Below are 20,534 nucleotides of genomic sequence, written 5' to 3' on the forward strand. Positions count from 1 at the left end.
TTGACATGAGATGAGGCTCCAGTGAGTGCAGAGCTGAAAATGTGAAGCATGCGTGTGTGTGTGTGTGTGACGTCTGGCTGGTGTGTCCTCTCTCAGCGCGATGTGCTGAAGAAGGCTGGCGATTTCTCCTGTGCAGCCTCTGAAGCAGGTCACCAAGTCTGTCTTTGAACTTTAAGAGGGTTTCGACCGGCTCTTCTTCATCTGCCTGCAACTCTCAGGGGCTTTTAGGTGACTCATCCCCACTAATAACTGCACACACACACACACATGCTCCAAGAACAGTGTTTTTTCTGTGCTCATGTTAATACACACCACTCTGGACAACACTCGCTGGCTCTTGATACCTAGAAATCTCATATTATGCCAAGATACATGAGTGTATTTCCCAGAATTTAATCTTGATCCTAATAAATACTGCAGGTTTAAAACAGGCTGAACATCGTCGGCCTTACGTTTGTTTTCAAACAGTGAGGATCTGATGTAACAACCTCTCATTGAGCCATAATCCAGAGCGATGAGCCAAACAAGACACAGGCCTTGAAGATGTGCTTTTCTTTTTTTTCTTTTTTTTCTCCGCTCTTCCTCCTCTGGTGTTTTATTGGATAAGTATTTGCAGTGATTAGAGAGGGGATTGGTCGAAGGCGGAGGCTGGGCTGTGTGGTTGGATGATCAAGAAAAAGGCTTAGAGCGGGATGAAGGTGATCAAAGGTGATTTCTGCTGAACTCAACAGCAGAGATCTCCAGAGGTCGGGGAGTGAAAGACTGAGTAGGAGAGTAATAATTCACAGGGAGACAGCAGCACACAGTGGACAGGTAAAGAGGTGGACAAACAACAACCTCAGGAGGAAGGTGTGTGGGATTAAAGGTGTCCTGTGGAGTTTTCTAGTAAACAAACAAAAGTCAGTGTTATAAAACACACTGTGTGAATCCTCAATGTCTAACAAACATGATGAAAGACAGCTTTTTTTTTTTTCTTATTTAACAATTACAAAGTCACCTTGTCTTCTTCTTGCTTGTCTTCACTGGTGTATTAATACGTTTGTTGGTGCATTATCACCACCTATAGGTCAGTGGGGTAATGACAGGACTGTGTATTGCACAAACAGAACTTAAAGCAGAACTGGAGAAGGAGAATGAAGAAGCATGTATCTTATCAGAAGACAGTGTCCAGGATATGTCCGATTAGCTGTCCCAGAGAAGTTAGAAATGATGAGGGAATCTCATGTACTTATCTCATCTGCCTTGACCTCGCTGCTATAAACACATAACTGAGTCAGAAGATTTTGTGCACTTTCTTGTAAAACAAAGAAAGAGATGTCACTATTTCCAAAAGCACATGGATGTTCAGACACAAAAAATTACTGCAGATCCCGCATCTGTCCAACAACTACAAAACAGTGCAGTAGTGCATGAATCCATGGTGCAACAACCATGAGCAAGTGATCACGATCATTGATTATCATGCTGACTAATTTGGGTTTACAATTATAGGCAGATCAAGCATGCTCCGTCCCATGGCAATGACACTCCCCAATGGCAGGGGTCTGACCCAGGATAATGCTCCCACCACACCACAAAAACTGCTCAGAAATGTCTCCAGGAACACAACAAAGGTGTTGACCTGGGCTCCAGACTCCCCAGATCCCAATCTGACCCACCAGAACAAGTCAGATCCATGGAGGACCCCATCCCACAACCACAGGTCCCAAAGGATCTGCTGCCAATGTCCCACAGCCAGACACCACAGGACATCCTCAGAGGTCCTATGTCCTTGCCCCGATGGGTAAGAGCTGTTTTGGCACCACGAAGGGGACCTACACTTTTTATTAGGCAGGTTTGTTTTTGTTTGTTATTGTTAATGATACATTATTAAATGACTACAAGCACAGATGATTATAATATATGGCTTAACCTGTATTATATGGGATTGTTTGAAAAAATGTCTACATGTTTAAGGGCTTGTGGCAGAAGTAGCCAAACACTGATCTGGTCTTAAAGAAGATCTGGAAACACTCATTTAAGACCACTTCAGTCAGGTCAGGTACCAACCAGAGTCTGTCCTACTCTGATAAATTACTCAAAAAAAAAAGGTCCAGATAAAAGAGGAAGATTAAGTCTATTTACGTCTTCATCTTCTTTATCTTCGCTTGTTTTAAAACTTCCTATCCCAGCATCAGATTTTAAAGCTGACACTTAAGCTTAAGCTCATGTAAAATCCAGCTCACAAACACCTTAACGTGTTGACCAAATGGAATCATTTTCACTGTAATCAGAGAGATTATTTAGTTTTTCTTCTGCAGGCCAACAGTATGTGGTGATAAAGAAGATATTCAGGTGTGTTTTAGACAGAATGTCTGTCCTCACTGACTTTATTTATCGCCTCAGCTCCAGTGACACCTCACAGTTCAATCTAACAGGCAGCAGATCTGCCCGGCATCACAACTAATCTTACATCTCTCCTGTTTCTGCATATTCCTCTGCTCTGAGTGCCTGTTTTTTTCTTTTTCCATTTGAATTGCTGCCTGTTTGTGTCACATGCAGAATCTGCTGAGCCACTTGTGGAATAACCAAGGTTGTTTTTGCCGGTACAGGTGCCCTGGGGACAATCTGAGCCTGGGGTGACGTGTCAGACTGAACATTCTACTCACTCTCTACACATTTGGATTAAACCAACACATTTAAATTCTGCACACAATTATTAACATCTCTGGGATGCACAGGATGCATTTTTCTCAATAAATTTTCATCCAGACTAAATCCTGAAAACTACATTAGATTTCATGAATGACAGATTTTGGTTATTGAAAGAAAGAACTCAGCAATAGTTACATTATTACACAATTCAGCATTTTTTAAGAACCTGGACTCATTTTATATGAATCATTAGGGAGGATTAGTCATCTGTCTACCAGGGGATAAAAATGCATGTTGACACTAAACTACCCACCTATAACTCTACAATCTTAGCCCCTTTATACCAGCAACTACAGCACAAGATCTGCTGATCAGATTCTTTTAAATGTTCAGTAAAACTGCATTTTCCTTTTATGAACGTTGGGTAAGGAACAAGTTGATTAATTTAGAGGAACTGCCCTCATTAAACATATTTAAAAGTCTCCTACAAACTGCCCTCAAGCAAACATGATGCTGTTTTTATATGACTAACCAGCTGAGATATCAGTGACTGGCCTGTACATTTCTCATCTTTTACTCTTCATATTGTTCAGCTTTAATATATTGTCTGTGTTTTTATCAAGCAATATTGTTTTCCTCTGTTTGTGTAACCTCTTGTGCTGTCTCTTGACCAGGACTAGTGTGTATCTCAATGGGACCTTCCTGAATGAATAAAGGAGCAATACAAAAATTAATTTATATGAAAGAAAATAATAAATGAAAAAAATATTTATATGTTCAAAATCATTCTAAATTACAAGGTTTTAAGATACATTCAGGTAATTATGCAATTTCATTTCATTATACCCTTTTATTTTCTTCTTATTCATTAGTTCAATTGTTAATGTATTTAATCGTCCTTGTAACAATATAACAGAGAAATTTGTGATTTTCTAATCCACATTTGAAGGATTAAGGAACACACTTCTGCCTCAGGAAAACTGGACAGATACAGCTTAGTGTGTGTGTGTGTGTGTGTGTGTGTGCAGCAGGACACTCAAAACAAAGATGGCTGCAGTAAAAATCAGCTGCAGCAACCCTTAAATCCGTCACTCCATTTTACAGCCACCTCGACTTTTACGGCCGCACTGATAGAAAGACAGGAGCCAGAGACTGCCTTCATGATTGGCTGCCACTGCACCACATACACACACACACACGTACACACACATGCATACACTCACAACGTCCTACAGCAGCCATCATCACACCATCAGAGGTTGTTAAAGGAAAAATTCAAGCAAAAACTAATAAAATGGAGATTGCCAGACAGAAGTTTGAACATGTATAAGTCACATATACATACACACACACACCTCCACTTAAACACAACACCAGAGAAATGTGCACACATTCAAGCAGCCACATACATAAAGATGTGATTACTTACAGTGTGCAGAGACCAAGCCAACCTCGCCTGTGGCAGTGGCTGACTACACACACACACACACACACACACACAGGCAGCCATTACAGTACTGTACAATCATCCTCTAACCTAACTGCACCTCCTCTCTGCTGCTCAATCTTTTTAAAAAAATTTTGATCTCAATGATCCAATTTGGAATAAAATCCTCAGCTTGATCTTTTCTCAGTAAACATGTAGATCTGTGCTGCAGTGGCTCAGTCAGAGCTGCAAGACGTGTAAATGTCTTATTTGAATCTTATTTGAGGTTAAAAGTAGCAGCTGCTGTATGAGCCTTCCTGAGTTGGGACAGTCAGTGCTGGACATGAGTGACTCAGGATGATCAGCTGACTCTGGCTCTTGTAGTAAATTGAGGGCCGACTGAAAAAAGAGTATTATTATCTGTGGAGACGCTCATTATTACAGTGTCTGTTATATATATATATATATATATATATATTGCAGTTACTGTGGAAAATAAATCTTAAATCCACAGTTTTATCATCAGTTAGAGAGTTTACAGTTTAGCTGATAATGTGACTTTACACAGTTTTACATTCAGGGAAACAGTGTTGCTCACTTGATGAATGTGGAAGAAATTTAAGTTCTGAGAAGTGTTTCTCACAGCTTTGGTATTTATTAATTATCAGGAATATAATAGAATCGAATCTAACTGAATGGAAATGAATCTATTCTGTACTTTGTGAATGGAAATCAAATCAATTCAGGAAATCAGAAGCACACTTCCTGTCTGATTCAGAGCTAGACTTAATCTCTGCTGGTCCTGAATTTATAAAATAACTCCCTGAAAGTCCTGAACTGACGTGAGTCCACAGTTTCAGTATTTAAACAGTATTTAAATCTTCTGAACAGCATAATGTTGAAGTCCTGATTTTAATGTGTGAAATCACAGGTTGTCACACTGATAACAGAAAAACAAGAATCTAAACCAACAACGACAACTTCAAACCTACGATTCATAGACTTTTAGTTTGGAGTTATTGTTAACTTCCAAAATGTTGCTGAAAACATGTCTTTTTTAAAAAAAAAAAACTGTGAGCATTATATTTCTAGACACATCATCATCTCATAATCATGCTTATATTGACATATCTCTTGTTAAACAGTGATGCATTCAGGTGCTGTTCAAGCAGAAAAACAAACTGATTAAAAAAAATTATAAAGTTATAAACAAACATGGTAACTAACTAAATAACTGGTACATTTACTCAAAATTGTTAAGTGTCTGAGATGTTGCACATAACAATATCTGATAAAAGATTCCTTATTTTTAATCTGGATAACAAACAGACATTGCTTCCTGATTACCAGCTGCAGCCACAAACAGGAAAAGTACCATCTATGTCTAAATTAAATATTTTTCGTCTGCATCTGTTTCTACACTCGTCCCTCAGTTTTCCTCATTTAACTGTTGCCCATGTTGACACATTTTCATCAAAGTGTGTCTCTCCCTCAGGTCTGTCTGACTTCACCTCATTGACCTGTAACCTGAGGACAGAAACAGCTCATATCACCAAGATGACTCTTCATTACTTGCTGCTTTCATTTTTTCAATAAATAAATAAACAGTTCTGTGCTTGCGGGGTTGTTTTTGTCGAGAAGCTTTTGTTAACAGCAAACAGCAGTGATGCACAAGAGAAAGAAGGGTTCAACTTGGAAATCAGGGGGAAAAAAAAATCAATTTCAGGCACAGAGAGGAAAACGTGCAGCGGCGTAGTAAAGCTGCTCAGCGTGAGTTTTCATCATTACCGAACACACTCGGGTTGATTCCTCCACACTGAATGGCAACACAGCAGAATCACAAAGCAGCAACAACAGCCATCTAAATGTAAATGAAATGTAAATCGTGTTGTCTCAGATCTCAGCAGTGCATCACACACACACGTTTTCCTGTATTTCACATCAGTGTCACATGTGAGGGCAAATTAAAAGACACAAAACAGCAATGAAATAACATGAAGAGGCCTCAAATCCAAATGGATCAATACACACTTGAATCATTTGAAACTCCAATTGCACTTCAAGACTAATCACTCAGCAAACAACAAACCGATGCTAACACTGTATGCAGACGGATTTTGGATTTGTACTGCACTGTTAAAAACCATACAGCAGCAGAACCAGAGTCTGTGCAGAATTTCTTTGATTTAGTTTCATTGTGTTGGACCTCTAGTTGCCTTTAGTGTTCGCCATCTTCACAGCAGAAGCAGTAAAATTCAAGTGAAGGCAGGAAAAACGCCTTTTAAATTGCACCATGTACTTTGAGTTCTCCCCACCTTAACTCTGAAGAGGTCAAACAGAGGTGGTCCGAGGTCCAGTAAAAACTGCATTTTGCAAATGGAGTTTTGTATTAGCAGAGCTAGAGTTACACCAATACTTGATCTCTGAAGCTGAGTTAGTTTTGGAAACACTGCTAGTTTGACAAAGCAAGGGTTGTGTTTTGCATGCATATTGGCTCTTTATTAGTCATTATAAAGCACTTAGGCTACTGGTCCATTAATAAAGAGTTTTCCCTCAATAACCTCCTAATTACTGATTATTGTTGTATGGAAGTTGTTTTACATTAATTATGATCATAATATGCTTTGCTCAGTATGGACCTTATCAGGTTGTAGTAACTGTAATTCTCCCTTATTACCACTTGATGAATATGGTCTATTCTAAAATAACCCAACCAGCTGTTCAGCTGTGAATGAAGAGCTTACAACTCCTTGGACCCAGTGTCAAACAACGCAGTAATGTTTTTAGAGAAACAACCCAGCATTATTTTGCCTTTTCAAAACTCTAAACTATTATGTGTCACCCTCACAAAACTGGCAAAGGTCCAGTATTTATAGTTGTTGTCAGCTTACATGGACATGACTGGTGGCAGGGTCTCCATTAGAGGCCACTGAAGGCTGTTGCGGTCAGTGCAAACAATGAAGGGCGCCCCCACGAGGTACTGCTGGAAGTGGGACATGAACACCACAGCCAGCAGCTCTCGCCATGTAGTGCAGCAATTCTGTTTCGGTTTTGGACAACTTGCGGCTTCCATAGGCCAGCACAGAACTTGTGAGAGGATGGCACCGATGCCAACATCACCTGCATCTGTGTCCAGGATCATATTGCTCTGGTCAAGTGGATAATCCAGGACTGGTGCAGTGCTTATCAGCCGCTTGTTGAACGCTGCCTGACATCTCTCAGTCCACTGGAACCTGGCATGTGTCTTGGTCAGGGCATGGAGGGGCTCAGCTATGGAAGGCAAAGTCTCTGACGAACTGTCAATAGTATGTTGCAAGGCCAACAAATCAGCGCATCTCCTGAAGTGATGTGGGCGTCGGCCAGTCCTGCACCTTCTGAACCTTACTAGGGTTAGTGGTCACACCGTCCTCAGAAACAACAACAAGACAGGTCTCCTACTGCATGCCATCCAAGACATTGGTCCATCAGTCATTGGAATGTGGCCAGTGCATTGCACAGTTCGAACATCATGAAATTCCACTCAAACAGTCCAGTCCTGGTGCAGAAGGTGGTGGCTTTGTATGCGCTGAGGAACCGGTTCAACCAGGCCTGACACCAAGAAGAGCCAATGGAGGGGAGGGGAGGCTGGACGTCTGGGTGACAGGGGTAACATGCTTTTCTGTCCCCCACTGTCCAAAACAGCACACAACACAAGGTCACGTACCTGCATATGAATGCTCATCTCCTGTCTGAGCTTTGGCTTTAAGGTGGAGCACAGCAGGCTCTGGGCCCTCAGGAGGCGCTGGAGAAGCTGGGGCTTTGGTGCTTTTCTCTGTTGAGGGGCAGTTTCTCCTCATGTGGCCCAGACCAGAGCAGTTATGGCAACATATCTTCTCCCAGTTAATGTGTTTGTGGCTTTTCCATTTTCATGGTGTGAGGTTGGGGGCATGAGGCCTGGGCTTCCAGCTGGCTACTGGGGGTGTTGCAGTAGGCTCCATTTCCTCCACTTCAGTGCCCTCTCTGATCACAGTGCTGATCAGAGTGCATGAGGCTGGTGATATATGACGCTGCTCGCTTGGTGGTTTCATGACAGCGGGTGAGTGGTGCCACTACTCTAACCGTTTTAATAAATATTGTGTACTTTGTCGTAATTTCCCATAGTTTCATTTAAAATTTACACACTACATATATGCTCACTGATACAGCACCATGTAATGTATGTATTTAAAAATGTTGGTTGAAGAGATATGGAGTAAAACAATTGGTAAGGATGCTATGCCCCCTTACTTTCATGACATTATACCATGAGAGATATGAAATGTTAGCTAGCAGGGCTGTAACATTACCTAGAATGTTAAGCTTAAATGTGCAGCTGGACATTTTAAGATCCCACATTGTATTTTGTACAGTAGGCTGTTACCAGAACTTAGATTATTGATTAAATATGAACTTTATAAGGTGATAGTAACAGTAATTGTAACAGTAATATATTTCCTATTCTGAAGTGAGCTCTTGATCATCAGTTTCATGTTATGTAAGGAAATACCATATCAAGTGTTTCTAGTGTTACTGCTACCTTACTACCATCATACTGAGCAAAGCATATTAAGACCATAAATTCATGTAAAACACCTTCCTTACTTACTATCAATAAGCAGTAATTGAGGACTAGTAGCCGTAGAATATGATTAATACGTGCTTTATAATTCAGATTCAGGTTTTTCTGTCCACTGCTGTTGTGATCCTATGAGCTATGGCTTTACTCAGGCTGAGTTTCGGTCATGTGAAACACCTGCTCAGATGCACAGCAGTCAGGAAGAGTGAGAGTTACAGAGCAGGAAATACCGTTTATATTAATATTAGATGATTTATATCAATGTTTTAGTCAAAGTCTTTGTATTTCTGCTTGTGTTTAGATAACACTTAAAATATAAGTCTGGAGAAAATATGCAAAGCTTTTGTCAGGAGCTATTTTCAGAGGAGGATTAATCCACTCCATTTGTTGCTGTAGGGAGTCAAAATAGAGGAACAACATGTATAACTCTCAGGTAAAGAAAAGAAAAGGTATTATTTTGTGTAAATATTGTTTTCATTATCCATTAATCTGTTAATTATTTCTTTAATAAATTAATGAAAAACAGAAAGCAGTGGATGAAATTCTTGTTATTTGCTTGTTTGTCCAACAAACAGCCTGATAAACCCCAAACATCACGTTTATTAACACAGAACACAAAGACACAGCAAATCCTCACAACTATGAAGACAGAACAAGTATGACATGTCAGCACAGTATAAAGCAATAAACTCTGCATTCACAGATTTAAAGTGGCTCTCATTGCAACTACTGAGCTGAATTCACCTGAATAGAAACTGAAGTGTTGATGTTTTTCACAGGTTTGCTGAGAGGATGATTGCAGGTTGTATGTCTGGGGAAAAGCTGTTTGTATTCATTATTGTTTTATTTCAAATCTCCTGATGTGTGATTAAGTTGCCAAATCAATGTTTCTCTGCTGCTCAGTGCAGCTAATTACCAATCACAGCAGACTCAAAGACACCGGAAGCTCTTTGAACCTACAGTCTTAATTATGTGTGAGTGTAATGATAAGGTAAAGAGAGAGCGATCACTCAAGCATTACACTGTCGCTGCACACTATACCACTCTCAGTGTGGGAGCCAGATTTTTTTGAAAAACAGATATGCAGTAACAGAAACTGAAAAACAGAAAAATGGAACATTTCCATATGAAATCAGGGACAGTATATGACAATATTTCCTGATGACATAATAAATTGGACCACAGTGATCTGGATCCAGATTAGCAGCAGAAAACAGATGAACTAGCCATTGAAAAATAATATTAACTCACTTTAAAGTGATTTAAATTTTCTCTAAAATCTAAGGCTGCAACTCCAGTGATCCGATACAAATTATTTTCTCAGAAAGATACACACTCTCACTAGTTCTACCATTAAGCATTAATTAGCCTGTTATTTACCACAGCTCAGGCCAAACTCAGTTTACAATCATATATGACAAAAATGTATCCAGAAAAACAGAAACACCTGTGATCTGAGATGCTTGTTAATTTTGACTGAGAAATGACTGAATGCCTGGGATTTCATTTGTATCTTCTGTAATCTTCTTGATTTAATGCCTTAGATGTTTTGGGTGTCATTATGTTAAGAAATCCCATAGAAATGACTGGAAAGGTGATTTATGTGGCTGATTTGTGTAAGTGGTGGAATTTAAGTATATTCATTCAAGATGTCACCTCAGGCTCTTTGAAACTGAGATAGATACTCTCCACTATTTTAATTGTTTTTAAAATATATTTCATAGAAAAAAGCAATGAATCAGTGTATTGCTTAGAATAATCAACAGATGAATGGATTGGTCTTAATGTTAATTACTTTATTATATTGAAGGGTTCTTGTTTCTGTTTATATACTATACATGAGGATGTCAGAATATTAGAAACTCCTCTGAATATATTGACATAACACAGTCCAGTCCGACACCATCGGTGACCATGAACTCAACACTGAAACATGCAACTGAATTAACTAAAGTTACAGTTGCCTGGGTGGAGCAATAATATTTTTTCTTAAACCTCCAGTCATTTTTTTCCCTTTTCCACAGACCAAATGATAAATGAAATCCTATTAAATTAGTTTTTCCTTTTATTCAAATTTCTTCTATTTTTCTTTTTCCTTATTTTCTTTGGCCCATGTTTAATCATTTATCTGTTCCTTGTGTTCCACACATCTCATGTTTTCTTAACATTTTCTATTTTTCTCACCCAGACAGTTTCTTTTTTGTATGGTTAAATTGAATTGTTGAATTATTAAATTATAGTGGTTACAATTTGATAATTTGCCTGGAAGCAAATTGAAATTAATCAAATTAGAATCTCCTGGGAGGTTATGAAAGATAAAGTCACAACAGAAACCTAGTGATTCTCCTCCACATTCAATACAAATTGGAAATTGCCACATAGTACATTGAATTGGACATAAGACTGTTCTCTGGAGGTTCTGTATCCTAAGACCCACAGGATACGACAGAAACCTGGCTCAATATGTTGTTCAGTATCATCAGATCCCACATTCAGAAGTTTCTAGCTGCTGTTGTATCTGTCCTCACTGGTAGAAACACTGAATTTTCTGCATGATTTGTTGTTGTTTAAGGTAATAAAGATTATGTCCAGAGTGGATATGAGGCGAATGATGTCAGTATCAGAAAATGTTCATATGGGTCACTCTGGGAGAAATAAATGATCTAATTGATCATTTAATCAGGGGAATGTACAGTATCCTGGTTCTATCCACAGTCAAAACAATGTCCAGCTGATTGATCCACTGCACTTTGGTAGACAAAGGCATTTTAGGATAAAATCCACACTGTCTGTCAGATGATCTCTGCTGCAGTTTTTGGGTTCAGGCCAACCACAGCAGGTATCAGTTAGTGTGTCACACTCTGCATTTACTCTGTTAACGCTGCCAGTACCTGGAACCATGCATGTGTAGGTGCTAATTAACTAATCAGAGGTCAGTAAACACTCTGCCCTCCCTGTTAGTGTCTGAAAAGAGGCCAGACGCCCGCTCACACTGCAGATGTTTGGCCTGCCTGAGTGGGCAGATGGTCAGTGGACACACTGCTCTCTGGTTTACCACCAGGGCTGAGAGAGAGAGAGACTGGCCTAAAGGACAAGAGCACATGTTTTTAATTACACAAACAAACATCACTATATATCATTACCAGACTCCATTGACAAAAACGGGAATTTTACCACACGGAACACAGTAGCTGCTGGAATACTGCAGCCTCGATCAGTTAGTTAGTTTGTGCTGTTTCTGTGGTACCTTTACATAATAATAATAATAACACAAACAAACTAATGAATCAAGGCAGTGTTATGCCAGCAGCTCCTGTGTTCTGCTCAATAAAATGCCTGTTTTCACAAATGGATGATATACAGTTAAACAAAAAGGATCGTACTCTTTAATAAAAAGGTCTATCTCTGTCAGACACTTATAATGACGTGACCATCGTTGACTTGTTTTGACAGCTGAATTAAGGCCCAAGATGGGGATGTCATATCTGTAGACTTTAAAGGTCAAAGGTTACAAAAATGCTTGTTTTTAATATATAAAATATGTAAAAATTGTGGTAAAAGTTCTGCTTTTTGCTAGATGACAGCAAGAAAAACCTTTCCAAGGAAAAGAGTCCATCAGACACGCACACATGCAAAGTGTTTGTTTCAAAAGTGTTTGGCTGTTGTACAAACACAAACACACACACACACACACACACACCTCAGTTGATCCCCACCAGATGGAAGCAGGAAATGGAGGCTGGAAATTAACCTGCTTTGCCACCAAGGTGATATTTCAGCTGACAGGTAGCAGTTGACTAGCGGAATGGGACTGCCATTGCCTTAGTGTGTGTGTGTGTGTGTGTGTGTGTGTGTGTGTGTGTGTGTGTGTGTGTAAAGTAGCAATGGGAGGCAAAACTAAAGTTAGAGAACAGAAGAAAAAGAAAAAGTCCCTCGTTGTCCTCCTTCGGTGGTTCATCTACACGCTCATCACACTCTCTTCCCTGTGGAGGAATGCTGCCACAGATCCATGTGAACATCTGCTGGTGAGACTCTTTAAATGGAAAATCCACCACTCTTCTAAAGTCAGTCCAACAGGATGGAGAATGAAGAGCAGTTTGTGATGATATCCCAGAGATAAAGTCTGATAAACCTCTGAACGTCTGTTGGCGTATTTAGCTTCTGTAACGTAACATATTTCCAAGGGATTATTATGTAGGTGGGGTATCACTCTGAGAGGGATTTTCAAACTGATCAGGGATTACCTGGATCACCTAAAGTGGGCTGGTTTAGTAAGTGTGACTCTTACAGTCGCAAGAAGCTGTGGAGGACTCCTGACCTCCTTCCCATAGACCACACAGCCAGCAGAGGGCGACAGTCTGCTCTGTCAGTGTTTGCTGGCTGAGTTTAGACATGGGAAATAACTTTAGAATCAACTTCTTATTTATTTTTGCTCATTTTTAAAGTCATAGATAAAAAGACAGAATGTAAACATCCACTGAGACTTATTTTCAGGTTATTTCAGTTCAGACGCACCAACATGTTTTCTCTCTTGCTTTACTTGTTGGTACTTGCTTTTTTATTCTCACCACTTCTCTTTTTTCTTGCCTTTTTCTTATCTTTATATTTTTATTTTCTACTTTCCAAGTTGCATCGCCAGATGCAGAGAGAGGTAAGAAGTTTAGAAACTGCAAAGGGAAAACCCTCCAATGTCCTTCACTGATTCATCTACACACAAACACACACACACACACACACACACACACACACACACACACACACACACACTCAGCGCTTTGGTCCCACTACAGCAGGAGAACTGGTGCAGCCCTCATCACTATTCCCTTACACTCTGTCCCTCTTGTCTCAGTTAAATCAGCTCAGTTAAACCCCATCACACACACTTACACACTGTCTATGGGAAACACACACACACACACACACACACATCCCTGTGGAGAAGTTGCAGCAACAAATCCATGTGAAAGTCAGAAAATTCCACCACATCTCTAAATCCTCTGTGTCGTCGGTCTGTGATGTTCAGCAATTACACTCATGTTGTCATGTGACGTGTACACGATAGGTGTGTGTGTGCTGTTGCAGTGTGTGCTCAGAGTCACACTGACGTCCTTTCTGGACTGCCAAACTGCTCTCAGCTCTGCTTTTGACACAAATTGCTATCGTCAACATCCATCCAATTTCAGGAACTGTTTTCTCATTTAAAATCAACCACCTAAATAACATTCAATTTTCTGCATTCTGCTACAGCTAAACAGGCTGAAAACAAACTGATGATTAGAACATATAACACTAAGGGCCTCAGGGCCTCAGTTCCTGGTTGATGTAGACTTGTGCCAGGAAAGGAGAGGGGGGTGAGAGAAGACATTTTATTTCTAGTGGGCATTACTTTCAAATTGTTTTTTTTTTTCTTATACGAGCAGCTTGTCAGTGATCTGGACAGCATGTCGAAATTGCACCTGTACAAAACATGCAACACAAATAAAGTTTGATGGATGGATGAGCTGCAGAACTACAATTACTGTATGAAAATAAAACTACTGAAGCATGCTGTGATTTCACACATAAATTATGAAGAATCGTGATCCATTCAGCAACAAAACAAAACAAAATGCTGTATGCGAGTTGATCCTGAGATGTGTATGTTGTGTTTTGGTTTTATCGCAGTACACAGAAATGTGTGTAACCAACTGTAACAAGCTGTAAATCTTTATATCTCTCTCCTCATACTAACTCCCAAAGCCAAGATATATCCAGTGACATTCTGGCCTCCAGACCCAGAGCACACCGGAGGGATGTTACATCCCATCTGGTCTAGAAACACTTCACTATCCCCCCAGCAGGAGCTACAGTTTATTTTGACTTAAAAAGAGAGTAAAACCTCATTTTAACCATAACAACTTCTGCTATACTGATTACCTTTTAAAATGATTTAAAGGTAACATATGTAAGTCTTTGCTATCGCTACATAGCTACTGTTAGAATTCACAGCTATTTACTGACCAGTCTAGAAGGAATGTAGCGAGTTCTGCACCAAACTTCTGCTAGCATTAACTCTTCTTTAGCTTCTAGTTGTATCACTTCTTTTCATCCCCTGAAGTTAGCGTGCTAACCAGCTAGCTCATAATACCTCTTTGCGATAGTGAGTCACCGTAGCATCCAGTCTGCCCAGATGAAATAAACACAACAGCTGTTAATGCTAATAGTTAGCTATGCAGCGATAGCAAAAACGTACAGATAGCACCTTTAACCTGAACCTCAATCAGCCCTCATACAGAGCTGTTCAGTCTCACAGTGTCTGGACTCCTTTTTTATCTCTTGATAAATTGTTCACTAACTTTTATCTTAAATTTCACTTTGCAGCTATTTCCATTGATCGTTTTTAAGTCCTGGTTTCCTCCTTGTTGTCTGAGACAAACGCCCCAGCAGGAGAGTTTATCTGAGGTTATCTGGTTTTAATCTGATCTGTTTGCCAACAGTGACTCACAATAAGAACAGCAATACAGTAAACTTCCAATCCACCTGCTGCTGCTGGCAGGAAGCTACAGGTCACAGCTCAGCAGTGCAGACTGAGGAGAGCAAATGGTAAATGAAAATCCTGCTGTTTCATGTGCTGCATGTTAAGATATTTTAATATATTTTAGTGAACTGACCGGAAAATGTGACGACCTTGGAAACTGCTGAGCTGCTTTGCTGGAAAGCATGGACAGCCTCAGAGTTTGTAGTGGAATTTGTTTAGCTCCATGGAGAGAAACACAATAAAAGACTGGGCTGAACTGATTCATTTCATCATATTTAAAAATTTTATTTTGAAGACATCCAGGTGGTACCAAGTGTTCCTTTCTGTCACATGTCATACTGTATTATGTCTTCACTTCCATTGTTTCTTGCCAAATTTCACTTGGACAAAAGGACAAAATGTTTACTCATTTACTCATGTTTAAATGAGGCTGTTAGCTTTTTCTTTTTCTTTTCTTTTCTTTTTTCCTTCTGTCTTTGTGTTTTCTCACGCGTTTTGTACATGTCCACCAGTTGAATGTTTTAGCTCATGAGTCAGAGCCAAAACAATGAGCTAAAAGTGGCTAAAAAGCTGCACAAAGCTGCAGAGGAGGGTGATAAATCTGTATGGGTTCATCACCACAACCAGCCTCTCTCATATCACAGTCATTTTATCAACTGTTAATATGAAATCAAAGTTTACATGGTTTTCTGTCCCAACCACTGTATCAATTTAACTTCAATTCAACTTCAACCGTCATTTAACATATTTTTCTTTCTTCCTGAACCGTCTCTTTGCAGAGCTTTTTTCCCCCAAGAGCCCCATTTCATGCCTCACATCTTTTTAACTGAGGGGGAAAGAGTTGATGGTGCAGCAGGAAAGTTGGGAAACTGTATCACCCTGTTCTTCTAACTCAGAATCAACTCCTGAGCTGATCTAATGTGAAAGGACTATGTGCACCATCTGTTTAATGGTGGAAAAGAAATGATATGAAACTCCACTTTAAACTGAATACTGCACCATCACCTCTGACTGATGGCTACACTGACGTCTGCTCACACAGTTTAAAGTTTGCAGGAATTCTTGGACAAATACAAACAGAAAGAATCACATTCCTGAGCGAGTGATGGATGTTAATGCATGTTAATCCTTAACCCTTAGTTCACCACTGCAGCATTTTTTAATCAGACAGACATATGGTCCTTGTTTTTGTAGGTTCACTGTAACTTACACATTTTGAGGACAATTATTCCCAGAATTCATCAGAAATACAGCTTCATAAATGCCTATATATATAAATCATAGAAAAGACATCTCTCCCTCTATCCACAGAACTTGCCTGAGAATCCTCATGTTTTGAAGTTTTCTTCAGTATCACAGTGATCCAGTGATAGTTGTCTGCACATCCATGGATACAATGGAAACAGGAGCTGTGAATAGATAATTCGGCATATGTGCCTGCGCCAGTAAACAAAAATATAACAAAATAAGCTAAAACCACGCACAGGGGCCCACAGCTAACTCACCCACTATTTATTAACATGTTTTATTAGCTCCTATTGGTCAGTTAAGATCAAAAACTGGTCTCTGGTGTAATTACTCTCAGGTCTACTTGAAGGTCTGACAGTCATCTGGTCTTGTTCAGACCCTCCCTCTTTTGTTTAAGTTAATTCATACATGTAGCATAGAATCCCTACAGGTCTGTTTCAGATCTGATCCTAAAGACCTCCTGTACTCATTGTAGTCCTCCCCTCACTGGGTGGTGTTGACTGACAGCACAGAGCTCCACCAGTCCTTTCAGATCAGATCCAAGCATTTTCTGTAGTTCAGAATGAAGAAGCAAAGCATAGTCGTTAATTTTTATTCCTTCAACATAAATGATCATAAAAGTTACCGGCTGCAGATTTAAAGGCTTCTTCACTTTGGGACTCAAAGCAATAAAAGGCGCAAGATTTTAAAAAAGAGACAAGAATTAATTCACACACACACACATACACACACACACACCTCAGCTTGTTTCTGCTCTAGGCCTCGGTGATAAACTATATTGTTAAGAGAAGAACAAGAGGAGGAGGATGGAGGAGAGAAAGAAGAAAAGGATACGAGGTAGAAGATGTAAAACAGGAGGAGGGGAAAAGGTAGAAAGAGGAGAAAGAGAGGAGGACTTAAGAAGACAACTTCTCACCTCTAAACAGATGTTGGCTGTGATGTAGTGAAGAGGAGGAGGAAGAGAAAGAGATTTAGCTGTTATACTGTTTATCACTATGTCACAGACACAGAGATACCTTCATGTTTTAAGTATGAATCTAAATTAACTAAAACCTTTACTTTCACAGTCTTCCAAGGCCTCGCTGACTCTTTGTCACTGCAGCTCTGAGGTCAAATCATTTTGTCCTCTTCACAGTGAATCCATAAATAGTCCGGTTTCATTGTTACCGCTGATTTGCAAATTACAAATTTATCTAAAGTCGACGCCGTGCTCACACCAACTTATCTAAGAGCTCAGAAAAGATTTGTTTGTAATAAGCAGCAATAAAGTGCTGAGCACAGTTCATTAAACTCACATTTATTCATTAATAATCAGTCCACACTACGCTGCCTCTTCACTGACCTCAGAACAGCCAATAATAGCTAAACCAGATCCATTAAAAATATATTATTCACCTCAGTGCTGCACTTACAGGACAGCATTGTGGCCAGAGATATACAGACAGAGACATGATGATGATGATGATGCTTTGTCTGAATGCTGCTTTTGGCTTGTCATGATGATGGAGACCATTTTAATAGAATCAGTTGTTTTGAGTGAACGGCATTCAGGATTTAGAAAAAGCCATATAAGCCTATTTCTAATGTCTCAGTCCGGGGAGGGGACGGCAAATTGCTATTTGTCGTCTTTATGTTAGTTACATGAATGGTGGTTAACATTAGCTGGTTTTGTGCTAGTTTTATGATAGGGTTCACTCTTTCTGTGGGTAACGTAAGCTAACTGTTCATATGTAACAGTGTGCTGAGTGTTTAGGAGTCTGCATTTGTCTTAGATGAATGCCCACGTTGGTTATTAGTTGTTCAAGAGAAGTAAGATTAGTCTTCTCAGGCAAGATGGAGTTGTGCTCTAGTTGCACTGACGGATGGGAGGGAAGGGCAAACTGGCAGAGGCTGCGACGCTGTCTGTTTGCACAGCACTGGGATGAGGAGGCTAGTGAGGACCTGGATGAACACTGACAGAGAACTGATACTGGAGCCATTCAAGTTTGTGTTTGACGGCACTGAAGACATGTGGAAGTTCTGTGTATGTGGGGTATTTGGGGTATTGTGAGAGCCAAATGGACTATAATGAATAACTTATGAAAATAAGCAGTGCTGTGAATAAAGGGCAATAGAACATTTCATTGGGTTTTTTTTCAGTGTTCAGTGTTTTTGCTTTGTTTACTTTTCAGTAATTCTTTTTGATTATTTCATGAAAAATAAAGAGCTAAGTCAGCATATGTATGTTAAGATTAGTCTTTTGTTGACCCCCAACCCCTCGAGCAAATTTAGGCTTTCCAGCAGCACAACAGAAATAGCACCAATTAGAGCCAATAATGAAATGAATAGTGGGTAAGAATACAAAATAAAAATGCACAAGGGAAGCTAAAGCGGGGTAGAAAATTCAAAAGTTAAGCAGTATACAGGACATAATATACCAAATCAATATACGTGCCACAGTTAAGGAATAAATTGTTTTCAAGTTACAATGTTGATACAAATATAAGTCAACGACAAAATCGCTTCCATTGGAAGCGTCTTTGCAATTTCATGTTGGGTTGTGTTTTGCATGTATTTGCGGGCCTGACAGCAGAGAGGACCTGAGAGCAGAAGCTACAACGAGAGGGGCTCCACAGTGGAGGCCCGCAGGCAGACTCTATTGTGGATAACCTTGACACGGTTACATGTTTTGTTTGTTTAGAAAGAGTCCAGGCAGTCTGTCCTTTATCTGCTGCAGCTTCTTGATGTCAGCCCCAGGGCTCCTCTGGGTTCATTGATATTAGTGCCTGTGATACTGCAATAAAATCTTTGCATTAGGCTTTGCCTGTCTCCTAATGCTGTTAAAGTGAGATGAAAACACAAATTTTTGGAGCCTGAAATCCACTGGATTGTGAACAAGCTGCTCCTCTGTCTGACAGTAAACCCTGTTTAACAAGAACAGATCCCTGTGAGGAGTCACACCTTCACTTAGCAGCTTTAGTTCTTTTGTCATTACAACAGCAGCGTAGTGTAACACTGAGGTGTTGTCTGTCTGATCCAGGAGAGCCCAGAATTCAGTTCACCTTTAGCCTCTGTGAAACAGACGTAATCCACTCCACTGCCTTCAGGTTACAGGTACTGATGCAACATGTGTGCATGCTTCATGATGAAAGAGCATTACAAACATGACATGAAGATTTAGGCATTTTTTTTATCTGGATAATCGCAACATTTTTAAGATGAGGTGGGATTTTAGTGACGTTTTGTTGCTTCTTTTTTCTTTTTTCTTTTTTACAATACTAACTGAAATCTCAAATGAAACAAAGGACCTTTAAACAGAAACACTGTCAATGTAACACTTCAGAAATATTATATGATTACTGATCATTATAAAGGTATCAACATATTATAAGAAAATAAAAGCTCTGGTATAACTTTATCTTTTAATCATGTTGAACCTCACTTTTAGAACTAATAATTATGATAATTTATGAGAAGGTTTCTGCAGAACTGTGTCATTTTGTTTTCATTATAAGGCAAAATATGAGATCTGTAGAGAGAACAGCTCCATTCAAAGTCCAGGAAATATTTCATTTATAGTTTATTTATCATTGTAAACTTTATTTTCTGTACATTTTGAGTGTAATTCATGTGTTCAGAGGAGCTTCAGAGCACAGACTGAAAGATCTGATGGGTAAAATAAAGATTTTTGCATCTGTAAAAATGGAATTTCTGAAAATAAACTATTAAATCCTTTACATTTTATTTCAATATGTTTTCTATTTGCATATTTGAATGTACAGTAATAACCTCTTCTCTGAGAATCAGCTGATATAACAGCTGATTTCAACCAGTTATCTTTTTAGAATAGAAACTGAATGAAACATTATTATGATAGAGATTTTTTCCAAACTGTTTCAGTCACTGATTCATATTCCTGTTGTTCATGTCGTCTCCACTTTGTTAATACAAAATAATAAAATGTTATTTAAGAACTCTGAAACCAGAAACACCATTGGATTCTAATTCCCAGGAGCCATGATTAACATCGGCTGAATGGAGAGGTGCTACTTCCCCAACAGGAGGTGTGGAGGAGGAATCTTCATCTTTATTGTCCCACAGTGTTAAACATGGGAAATGGGTGGTAATAAAGCACC

Source organism: Lates calcarifer, linkage group LG23 (genome assembly GCF_001640805.2).
Source record: "Lates calcarifer isolate ASB-BC8 linkage group LG23, TLL_Latcal_v3, whole genome shotgun sequence".
NCBI classification, from domain to species: domain Eukaryota; kingdom Metazoa; phylum Chordata; class Actinopteri; family Centropomidae; genus Lates; species Lates calcarifer.